Genomic DNA, 12,476 nt, shown 5'->3' with positions numbered 1-12,476 from the left:
TATTATGTAGGTATTGTTGCTAAAAGCAAACTGACTCTCACCAGGGTCCTAGGTGGTAAAGGATACAATTTGCTTCTGAGGTAAAATAGGGGATGTCTGTATGTTCGATTGTGCTATATTTTCTTTCTTTTCTGGAGGGAGGAGGTAGGGCACACAAGAAAAGATAGTACTTTGTGCCCTGAGTTAAATCTAGTCGGGAAACCTAAAAGAGACAAAAGGTGAGGTGGCATAGGGCATGAGAAAAGCTTTATGGAGTAAGGGATATATGAAGTATCTGTGGGTCTAGTTCCCTTAGTTTTTATACTGAAAGGATTCCTCTCCTTTCTCACTGAGGAAATAGGTACAGATGGGTGGGTCTCTCTCTGCATCAGATTCACAGTGGGCAGATGGGTGGCAGTCTTCAAAGTAGCCTTCTTTTCCTGGTCAGTCACCATGGGAATGTGGATGCTGGCATCACAATTGACTATGCCAGCAGAGAATTCATTGATGTTGAATGCCTCAAGGAAGCCCATCAGGTGATGGGCATTGTCCATACCCCCTTTTGGGTCATAGACTCATATATGGTATCAATGTTGCTTACTTGGTCTTTGGATGGCTTCTTCAATGTATTTTAGACAATTCTTATCTCTCATGGTCTTGGTACTAAAGTTAGTGTGGTAACCAGAACCATTCCAGTTCCCAGGGGTTGGTTTGTAGTCAAGTGCTTTGATAATTCCAAAATTTTCACACATTCCATGGAGGATAAAATGAGAAATCAAAAAGTGATTTATCATATCAATCCCTTTATGAAGTCCTATCTGCAACTCCCACTGAGCTGGCATTACTTCAATATTTTTCATTTCCTTGTGTCATTTTTAATTCCAGTGTATAGGCAAGCACAATAATGAGCTTCCATTATATCTCTTCCGTAGAATTTATATGTTCCCCAATTTTTCCTCTAATCTTTTTTATTCTTTCTTTAACCTTTCCAGGAATTTTGTTGGATGTGGGTTTAATTAGCATTTTCTTTAGTTTTTGTTTTGTTTTGTTTTTTTATAGCTGCTTTCACATTATTTTCTTCTTCTGAGTTTATGCTTTGGTCTTTCCTGACATCATCGTAGATTTTGGTGTTTTTATTTTGTTTGTTGCTCATTTTTCCAGTCTATTTCTTAACTTTGAACTTTATGTTAAAGTTGGACTCTGCTCATTTGAGGATGGGTAAGCAATGTCCTAAGTTTCTGGCTTTTTTGTAATGCTGTTTTCAGAGTGAGTTCTGGAATCTACACATTTTTTTTTTTATTTTTCCAAGGTTATATCCTTTGCTATGTTTTCAAAGTAAATATTCCTTGTAAAAGTTAATTGATATTAAGTGATTAAATGGAATTGGCGTATTAGTCATTAATCCCTAACAATGGAAGAAGCACATAGCCAATGAAGTCTATATGGTAGTAAAGAAAAATACATCACAAACTCACTCAAGCTAATTTTAGTGAGCATATACACCCTGCTTTGCTATAGTAGAATAAGTCAAAATATATTCAGTACATATCAACACCTCATCTTTATCCCAAGGAATGCAGATTGATTTCCTCTTACACAATAGGAGTATAATCTCTGAGAAGCAGAAAATAAGAGTTTGAAGAAACTTTGAGGTTATATTAATTAACATTTTTATTTTACATATGAAGAAGACTGAGAAGTAAAGTGATTTGCCCAGTTTAGTGGTTTGATAAAAATAGGCATGCTAAATGAATATTGACTTCCATATAAACTCTTTCCGCATAAATTTCCATTAAGGTTTGAACTATATTTTGATTAGAAAACATATTTTTGATCCAATGTATGATAAATATGATAATAATAATGGGTTTGATGTTATATTTTATGTTGTAGAAGATATTAACTAGTTAAAAGAGATCTGTCCCAGAAAATATTGGTTCAAATTCCCTCTATGCTATTTGGTACCTCTGTGACTTTTGTCAAGTCACTTAAACTCTGATTTCTGGTCTTTAAATTAAGAATGTCCATTCACACGATCTTTAAAATTCCCTCTGGTTCTAAATATGATTTTATTTTGTATAGTACTGCTTTATAATGTACACCATGTTTATGTTTCTATAACCTTTTAGACCCTCTGCCTCAGCTATTTAATTGCCTTTAATTTCTGAATTCAAAATAGAGGACACAATTAAGATGGGTCACATAGCCTCAATAAGATATTTATACATTGTGCACATATAATAAGTTGTGGTTTTTGTATTCATCCTTTTCTGCAGAGGACATTCCTTGTTCATGGGACTTGTATTATGAATTCTTCTAGCATTTCTACTTTAGATGTAGATAATTTTCTATCTTAGATTAATTTCAAAATTTTCTCTGGAGTTAAATAGGTTTAGCCTTAAAATGACCTAATTAACAAGAAGAAGAAAAAAACTATAAAAATTTCTCCTGTTTCAGGCCCCCAGTACCTGTGAAAGCAAAAGGCTTTAGTGGTACGATCAAAATCCACAAGGGTCAGTGTTTTATAGGGGGTTATATGTACTAAATTTATGATTTGGAAAAAATCATTGTTCACATATGAGTATGAGATCTCCAGCATGAGCAAGTTGCTTAAATTTTTGACAAGGTTAGTCTATTGGACACCCCACTATGAGTAGGTTTTTGAGAATATAATTACTGCCATCAGCAATGATCCTTATTTTATTTTATTGTTAAAAGAAATATATCCTTCCCAAAGCAGTGGGTGGGGAGAAGAGGGCTTTAAAATATAAGCCTAAGCTAACTTCCATGTGGAACACATCTGAAGGCAAAAAATGTATGTGTGCATGTGTGTGTGTGTGTGTGTGTGTGTGTGTGAAAAGATGCACAACAATTACCACCCTGATTCATAGGAAAAATGAGAAAAAAAATAAGCTACTGCCTGTAAAAACACTAAGTTCTAACACCTTTTTTTTTCACTGTGAAGACAGTTAGAAAATGGCCAAATACCAGGGTGCCCAGAAGCCTTTTCAGAGAAGGATATTATATAAATACAATGCACATATTTAATATTTTTCCTCAGTTTAATTTCCTTGGAGGTGTGAAAAAGGGAGGAGGATTTTCAGTGAGTTCTCATTTCCTAGAAAGTAATCTCTGAAACAATAAAGGAAACAAGAAATAATTTGAGTCATAATTATTGATATAAAAACATCCTCTTTTTTCATTTTTAATACTAGAATTTTTAAAGATTTCTCACCCCTTTTCCTAAAGTCATGGCAGAAACCTGGATCAATAATTAACTACTTTACATATTGTATAAAGAATACCTTACAAGAAGTTGTCATAAGACATCTAGTAATGGAGTGCCTCAGCAAATTCAAAAAACATGTTTACAAGAAAAAATTTTAAATTACCTTGCTATTTGTCTCATCATGGCATGGGGTGTGGGAGTGGGGGAGAGAAGGAATCGGTTAGAGTCAATGACATTCACTATTTTTAGGAATTGGCTGACTGGCTTACTTTAACTTCATCCTCACTTTTGTCAATTAAGGGGAAAGGTTGGAATGCTGCCCAAAGTAATCTTAATACTGCCTATCTTCTAAAGCTGCTTCATTATGGCCAAAACAAAGTTTCAATCCTGGGGCTTTGACTGGATTCTAAAATCTTTTTTTTTTTCTCTCTTCTACAATCTTTTTCAGTATTTGCTTCAGCAGCACCTGCTTTCTGGCTATTCACATTATTTATTGACTGACTAAGATATACTGGACATGTATTAGGAGCAAATAAGGGGTAAGGGAAGTTAGAGAAGAATTGTAAGATACAATCTATCTTCTAACATGTGTTTCCAATCTGACTGGTTATACAGGACTAGCTTATAAGGAAGATTTCAGAACTCTGAAAGGATTAGAAAAGTCAAAACACTTAAATATAGTACTACTGCAGTACATACAAGTAGGAGAGAGAGAGAGAGAACAAAGAGAAGACTACAATGGCTTGGAAATAATTGTGAAATTCCATGTCATGAAAGGTTCAGTACTTAGTTATATACAGAGGATATCCAAATCTTAATGTAGGGATAGATGGACAGACAAACACAGACAGACAGATGATAGATATGTAGGTAGATAGATCCAAATTTGTGTTGTAGATAGAGTTTAGAATTTGAACATTTTATAAAATTGTTCATATTATTCTCATGGAAAAAATAGAAAGACATTAAATAAATGACCATATGAATTTGGGCATCCAGATGTCAAGAGTCTAATAGTATTTCAAAATAATGCAAAATTAGCTTGGAATCTCTGATCACCATATTAGAAATTTGTTATTTACTTAGATGAAAGCACAGATGACATCCTCTTCTAATTTAAAGATGACAAAACTCTGGGAGATATAATTACAATACTTGGTTGCAGAGAAAGGATTGAGAAAGAACCCAAGAGTCTGAAGAATGGAGCTGAATCTAGGAAGATGAAATTCAAATTGGATGATGTTTCATATTTGGGCTTAAAAAATCACAAGTACAGGAAGGGGAAAATGAGGTTTAGATGCCAATTTACTTTTTTTTTTTTAAAAAAGAACTTAAGGGTAGTGGTGCAGGGAATATGCATTTATATAGTACCTACTATTTTACAAATATTATTTCTTTCAATCTTTACAATAATGCTACAAGGTAGATGCTATTATTATCTCCAATTTCCATTTGAGGAAACTGAAATAGAGGTTACATTACATGCCCAGAGTCACAAAGGTATTCTTCTGAATACCGTTCTCCTTCATTTATTCATAAGCAGTGCAATAAAAAAAAATCATTGATATACTAAATCACACATTCAGCAGCATCAAAGAATAAGGATAGGGAGTGGACCTCTGATTTCACTAATAAATGAAGCTCTCTGATAAGGAAATCCTTTCAAACCAAGGGAATTGCTAAGTAATATATGTAATTGTGAAATGGTTTCAGTGAAATTGGTCAGCACCCAGCTCTTTGGGTATTGACAGGGAAAGAGCATAATGACAGAAGGGAGTAACATTTCCATTACACTTAAATAAGGCATAAAGAACAGAGGAGAACAGGCAAACAATGTCAGATATAAATGCGGGAAAAGGGGTGCTACAGAAACAAGCAGCAGAGGGACTGGGATGGAGTGGTAGAGGAAAGCAGGCAGTATTGAGGATCACTTATATAACTTATATATAACATATAACCATTGACTAGAGTTGGGGACAATTAATAGATCATAGTCCCAGATGGAGATGGTAGAATGCTTGGTGGGACATGAGTTTAGTATCTCATATCATAGATTTTTGGTGGGGCACTAACTTTTATCTGTACCAGTTTGGAGACAGTTCATGAACGTATCCAAATACTCTCAAAGCTATCAATATAATTTGATGTTCTACTGCTGGTCTTACTGTGGTTATCTGGAGCTTATCTGAGGTTTACATATTAAAAGACCCAAAGGCCTTGACATGTAGGCCTAAATGACTTGCCCTGATTTAGCACACAGTCTCAGCTTTAAATTTTTACTTAATATATGACAGTTTACAAATTCTGGTCATTTGCTTTATTGGACAGTTTTTATGTATCTTCTAAGTTCCCCTTTGCAATCTTACTGCTTGATATTAAGTTATACTGGCTAATTATAAATGTACTATAGTAACTAGAATAATTTTTATAAAATATTTTGTCAAAATCTAAATTTACTATATAACTAAGGTGTGGTCAAGGAGACCAGAATAACATACAATTTTAGCACACCATGTCAGTCACTTTTCTGAAATTTATAGTTTCCTGGGCCACTAAATTGTTAAGTGACTAGCCCATCCAATTTTCTTCAGAGGTCTACCAATTTTTTTTAATTTTTTAATTCCATTCCTCTCCTTAACTTCTTTTTTTATTTTATGGTTAGATTTACCTAGCTTGGAGAAGAGAAAATGAGCAGTCTTCTACTAATATGTTTTAGTATTTCCTCCTACAACTCGTTCAACTTTTCCTTTAAGAATTTGGAGGCTATATTATTTGGTGCAAAGATTGTTACTAACAGGATAGGTAGGTGGTAATAGATAAGAGTGTTGGGTTTGGAGTCAGGAAGGCTTATCTCCCTAATGTTAAATCTGGCCTCAGACATTTACTAGCTTTCTGACACTGGGAAGGTCATTTAAACTCGATTACCTTGATTTCTTCATCTCTAAAATGAAGTGAAGAAGTAAATGAAAAACCATTCCAATATCTTGCCAAGAAAATACCAAATGTAGTTAAAAAGAGTTGAATGTGACTGAAGCACAACTGAGCAAAGTGTTTATTATTTATATTATTTCATTTAGTACTTTTTAGCAAGATGTAATTTCTCTACTTATTCATTTTTGGTATATCTATTTTTTTTTAAATTTTGTTTTGTCTGAGAGAATGATTGTTAACCTTTACTTTAGCTAAAGAATAATAGATTTTTTTTAGTCCTGTTATTTTAACTCTGTACATCTGTCCCTTTCAAATGTGTCTCCTGTAGTTGGCTTCTAATTCATCCTGTTATCCACTTCCACTTTATGGGTGAGTTTATTCCATTTACATTCAAAATTATAATTACTAACTGCACATTTCCCTCTATTTAATTTTCTTCCATTTATTCTTCTTTCTCTCTTTACCGTGTCTCTACTGAAAAGTCTGTTTTACTTCTGATCACTACCTCTCTTAGTCCACCCTCTTTTGTAATCACCCTGTCTTCTCTTGCCCACTTTTCTTCCTTCTTTTCTGTTGGGTAAGATAGATTTCTATATCTCTCTTGCTTGTGCACATGTATTTACACATATGCATGTACACACATGGCACATACACAAACACACGTGCATAACGTATACATACATGTCCACTGTGTACACATGTGCATACATGCATGTTATTTACATATAGATGTATGTATATATACATGAAACATACATACATATATATTCTTTCCTCTTTGAAACAATTCCCAAGAAGTGAGGTTGACCCATTGCTAATTTCTCCACTATAAATATTACTCTTTCTGATCCTCTATTATGTGACATAATTTCACCTATTTTTGTCTCTCCCTTACCCCTGCTCCCAATGCATGCATCTTTCTCTTCCATCCACCAACATCATGGATTTACCCTTATGCCCTGATGTAGATTCCTTCTAACAATCTTTTTTTTTCAAGCATGTTCTCTTTAATTTTATTTTTTTCACATTTTTTAAAAAAATTATTTAACTTTTAACATTCATTTTGTGTTCAAAATTTTCTCCCCATTTCTCCCCTCCACCACTTCAAAAAGCCAAGCATTCTAATTGCCCCTATCACTGATCTGCCCTCTCTTCTAACATCCCTCCCTTCCTTTGACCCCATCTTCTTTTTTGTCCTATGGGGCCAGATAACTTTCTGTACCCCATTACCTGTATTTCTTATTTCCTAGTAGTAAAAACAATACTTGACAGTTGTTCCTAAAACTATGACTTCCAACTTCTCTTGATCCCTCCCTCCCCACCCATTCCCTTTGGGAAACAAGCAATTCAATATGGGCCATATTTGTGTAGTTTTGCAAATAGCTTCCACAATAGTCTTGTTGTGTAGCACTCACTATATTTCCCTCCATCCTATCCTGCCCCCCATTTCTTCTGTTCTCTCTTTGGATACTGTCCCTCCCCAAGAGTGTTGACTCCAAATTGCTCCCTCCTCCCTCTGCCCTCCCTTCCATCATCTCCCACACCCTGCTTATCCGCTTCTCCCCCACTTTCCTGTATTGTAAGATAGGTTTTCATACCAAAATGAGTGTGCATTTTATTACTTCCTTTAGTCAAATGTGATGAGAGTAAGCTTCATGTTTTTCTCTCACCTCCCCTTTTTCCCTCCACTGAAAAGTCTTTTGCTTGCCTCTTTTATGAGAGATAATTTGCCCCATTCCATTTCTCCCTCACTGCTTAATTTCATTTTTTTAAGATATGATCCCATCCTATTCAATTCACTCTGTGCTGTGTGTGTGTGTGTGTGTGTGTGTGTGTGTGTGTGTGTGTAATCCCACCAACTACCTAGATATTGAAAAAAGTTTCAAGACTTACAAATATTGTCTTTCCATGTAGGAATGTAAACAGTTCAACTTTAGTAAGTCCCTTATGACTTCTCTTTGCTGTTCACCTTTTCATGCTTCTCTTCATTCTTGTGTTTGAAAGTCAAATTTTCTTTTCAGCTCTGGTCTTTTCATCAAGAATGCTTGAAAGTCCTCTATTTCATTGAAAGACCATTTTTTCCCCTGAAGCATTATACTCAGTTTTGCTGGGTAGGTGATTCTTGGTTTTAGTCCTAGTTCCTTTGACTTCTGGAATATCATATTCCATGCCCTTCGATTCCTTTATGTAGAAACTGCTAGATCTTGTGTTATCCTGATTGTATTTCCACAATACTTGAATTATTTCTTTCTAACGGCTTGCAATATTTTCTCTTTGACCAGAGAACTCTGGAATTTGGTCATAATGTTCCTAGGAGTTTCTCTTTTTGGATCTTTTTCAGGCAGTGATCTGTGGATTCCTTGAATACTTATTTTGTGCTCTGGTTCTAGAATCTCAGGGCAGTTTTCCTTGATAATTTCATGAAAGATGATGTCTAGACTCTTTTTTGATCATGGGTTTCAGGTAGTCCCGTAATTTTTAAATTGTCTCTCCTGGATCTATTTTCCAGGTCAGTTGTTTTTCCAATGAGATATTTCACATTATCTTCCATTTTTTCATTCTTTTGGTTTTGTTTTGTGATTTCTTGGGTTCTCATAGTCATTAGCCTCCATCTGTTCCATTCTAATCTTTTAAGAACTATTTTCTTTAGTGAGCTTTTGAATCTCCTTTTCCATTTGGCTAATTCTTCTTTTTAAAGCTTTCTTCTCCTCATTGCCTTTTGGACCTCTTTTGCCAATTGAGTTAGCCTATTTTTCAAGGTGTTATTTTCTTCAGCATTTTTCTGGGTCTCCTTTAGCAAGGTGTTGACCTACTTTTTATGCTTTTCTTGCATCTCTCTCATTTCTCTTCCCAGTTTTTCCTCCGCCTCTCTAACTTGATTTTTAAAATCCATTTTGAGCTCTTCTATGGCCTGAGCCCACTGAATATTCATTTTGGATGTTTGGGATTCAAAAGCCTTGAATTCTATGTCTTTCCCTGATGGTAAGCATTGTTCTTCCTCATCAGAAAGGATGGAAGGAGATATCTGTTCACCAAGAAAGCAACCTTCTATGGTCTTATTTTTTTCCCCTTTTTTGGGCATTTTCCCAACTGGTTACTTGACTTTTGGGTCCTTTGTCAAGAGTAGGGTATACTCTGGGAATCTGTGAGATCTCAGTGCCTCCAAGGTGGCACAATCAAGCGTGTACTGGTCTGGATGCAGAGAGCGATTTTTGTGCCCAGAATCTTATGAATTACCTCTTCACAGCCCCTTGGCCTCCAGTTCCACGAAATCAGCACTGGGGGCTGATTTTCAGCTAAGCTGAATGGGCAGGGCCGCCATTCTGTGTGAGACAAAGACCAGCTTGGCGAGGACCTCCCCCAGGGCTGAGGTAAGACTCAGCTCTTCAATGCCCCCAGGGGTTTTTATGCTCCAACAATGGAGTTTTCATATGGGCTGCTGTGCTGCCTCTGCGGGGTCACTGCCTGCTGTGCTCTTCTTCCTTCCTGGCCTGCTGATAAAACCCCATCGCTGACCTTTAGTGCCTGTGGGCCAAGGGATCTGAGGACCCCCTGCTGTGACTGGAGATTGCACCCCTGAGGTGTCCTCCTCCCAGAGTCTCATCATGCTGTGCTGGCTCAGCCAAGGCTGGGCTTGGATCCGCTCAACGTCCGGAGCAACTGACGTTTCTGTGGGCCTTTCAGGTCACCCTGGGCTGGAAATCTCCTCCACTCTGTTGTTCTCCACTTCTGCTGCTCCAAAATTTGTTGAGAGTCCCTCTCTACAGGTATTTTATGGGCTGTGGGGAGGACCCTGCATAAGTGTGTCTTTCTAGTCAACCATCTTGGCTCTGCCCCCCAAAATAATACAATATTCTAACAATCTTAATAATGATAAAGTTCTTAGGAGTTACATGTATCATCTTCCTGTACAGAAATATAAATATTTTATTTTTATTGTGTAGCTTATCACTCTTCTCTCATATTTACCTTTTTTATTGCTTCCTTGAGTCTTATATTTGAAAGTCGAATTTTCTATTCAGCTTTAGTTTTTATTTTTTCATCCAGAATGCCTGAAAATCCTCTATTTCATTAAATTTCCATTTCCCCCCCTGTATTCAGACTCTAGTTCTTTCTCTGAATGTAGATACCATTTTACATCACAAGTGTTTTTGGAATTCCATCATCATATTGTTAAAAATTGCTGTCTATCGTAGTTGATAACCATTACATGTTGTTGTTACTCTGTAAAAATGTTCATTTCACTCAGTATCAGTTCATATAATTCCTTTCATATTTTTCTGATATTTGCCTACTCATAATTTCTTATAGGAATATAGTATTCCATTACATGAATATATCACAACTTGTCCAGCCACTCCTCAATTGAAGGGTATTCCCTCAGTTTTCAATTCTTTGCCACCTCTAAAGAGCTGCTATAAATATTTTTGTACATCTGGGTCCTTTCCCCTTTTGTATGATCTCTTTGGGATACAGACCTTGCAGTGGTATTGCTGGATCAAAGACTATGCAGTTTTATAACCCTTTAGGCATAGTTCCAAACTGCATTCCAGAATGGCTGGATCAATTCACAATTCTGTCAGGAATGTATTAGTGTTCCAATTTTCTCACATCTTCTCCAACATTTATTATGTTCCTTTTCTTTCATGTTAATCAACCTGATAGCTGTGAGGTGGTGTCTCATAGTAGCTTTAATTTACATTTCTATAATTAATAGTGATTTAAAACACCTTTTTTATAAGACTATAGATAACTTTGATTTCTTTGTCTGAAAACTGCCTGCTCATATCCTTTGACTATTTGTTATTTGAAGAATGACTTGTACTCTTATAAATTTTACTCAGTTCTCTATATTAGAGAAATGAGACCTTTATCAAAAATTGTTTGTAAAATTATCTCCCAGCTTTCTACTTTCCTTCTAATCTTGGTTGCATTTGCTTTGTCTGTGCAAAAGTTTTTAACTTAATGTAATCAGTATTATCCATTTTGTATCTTACAGTGTTCTCTATCTCTTATTTGGTTATAAATCCTTCCCTTTTCCATTGATCTTTAGTTAACTTTTGTACTTTAAAAAAAACATTTTGCCAATTCTGCTTTGTAGGAGTTCTTTTTTTCAGTGAAGTTTCATACCTTTTTCTATTTGGGCAATTTTAAAAATAGTAATTTCTCCAGTATTTTTGTGCTTCTTTTACCTTGTCTTTTCAAAATTTTATTGCTTTTCCTCTACCACTCTAGTTTTTATTTTTATTTTTAAGCTCTTTTAGAAATATTTGTTGGACTTGTATCTGATTCCCATTTTTTTCTTTGAAGATTTACTTGTAATTATTTTGAGATTGCTATGTCCTTCTGAGTTTCTGATTTGATCTTCCTTTGCACTATAATAGATCTCTATGGCCAGTTTATTTTATTGTTTTTTTGTTTGCTCAATATTTTGTTCTTTAAACTTTATGTTAATGTTGGGCTCTGTTCCCAGACTGAGCATGGAGGACATTCTTAAGCTATTGCCTTTGATTCTGCTGTTAATTCTGGGGCTTTGGAAGTTTTGGGTGCTACCAACGTGTTGTCCTCTGGGGAGAGTTATGGCTACTGCTCTCCTGATGTTGGCAATGGTCCTTATCTAAGAAAAGCCCTTGGTCCTTTGCAGCCACAAGCACTATTGATCCTCATGGCTCCCACTGTTTTGTGACTGAAAGCACTACTGCTCCTCTGGGTCCCTCCTCTTTCATGACCAAAAAATGTTCCTCATCGCAATGGACCTGCAACACAATTGGATTTAGGCAACATAAGTTAACAAACAACGCTGTTTTAGGGACCTTTGTAATCTCCTTCTGACCAGTCATCCCACCCCAGTACTATCAGTGGGCTGAGAACTCCTGAAGCTGCTACTGATATTGCAGTTGAATCCAAGGCCTACAGCTTGTATATCAGCCATGTGGACTCTCAGCCAGTCCCTACCCCAGTATCAAGTACTTGTCCTTTTGATCTCCTAAGCTTTCTTTAGCTGGAAAAATATCTCACTCTTTTTTGTTGTTGTTTATTTGTTTGGTTACATTATATTTTGTTTTGTTTTGTTTATGCCACTCCAGAATTCAAATAGAGGTACAATTTTAAAGTTGTTTGAAAGAGAATACTGAGAAGGCTCTGCTAGAGTACTTCCTATATTTTGTGTTCTTGGCTCCATCTTTGGAAATAGAGACCTGTGTTTCTAAAGAAATATGAAATAGTTCATATTTCAAAAAAGAAATATGAAAGAAATATGAAGAAAATATGAAGAAATATGCTTTTTTCTCAATTTCCTCAAAAAAATTGAGGAATTTTGGCAATTTCCTCAAGAAAA

General features: G+C 35.6%; 1 pseudogene; it reads right to left on the bottom strand.

Moving 5' to 3' along the window:
* Positions 1-291: 291 nt before the first annotated feature.
* LOC140514739 (glutamine synthetase pseudogene) lies at positions 292-12,071 on the bottom strand (annotated as a pseudogene).
* Positions 12,072-12,476: the final 405 nt, after the last annotated feature.

Source organism: Notamacropus eugenii, chromosome 7 (assembly GCF_028372415.1).
Source record: "Notamacropus eugenii isolate mMacEug1 chromosome 7, mMacEug1.pri_v2, whole genome shotgun sequence".
Classification (NCBI taxonomy): Eukaryota; Metazoa; Chordata; class Mammalia; order Diprotodontia; family Macropodidae; genus Notamacropus; species Notamacropus eugenii.
Note: the sequence above shows the minus strand (reverse complement) of the source record. Positions and strands in the feature narration are given on the sequence as shown.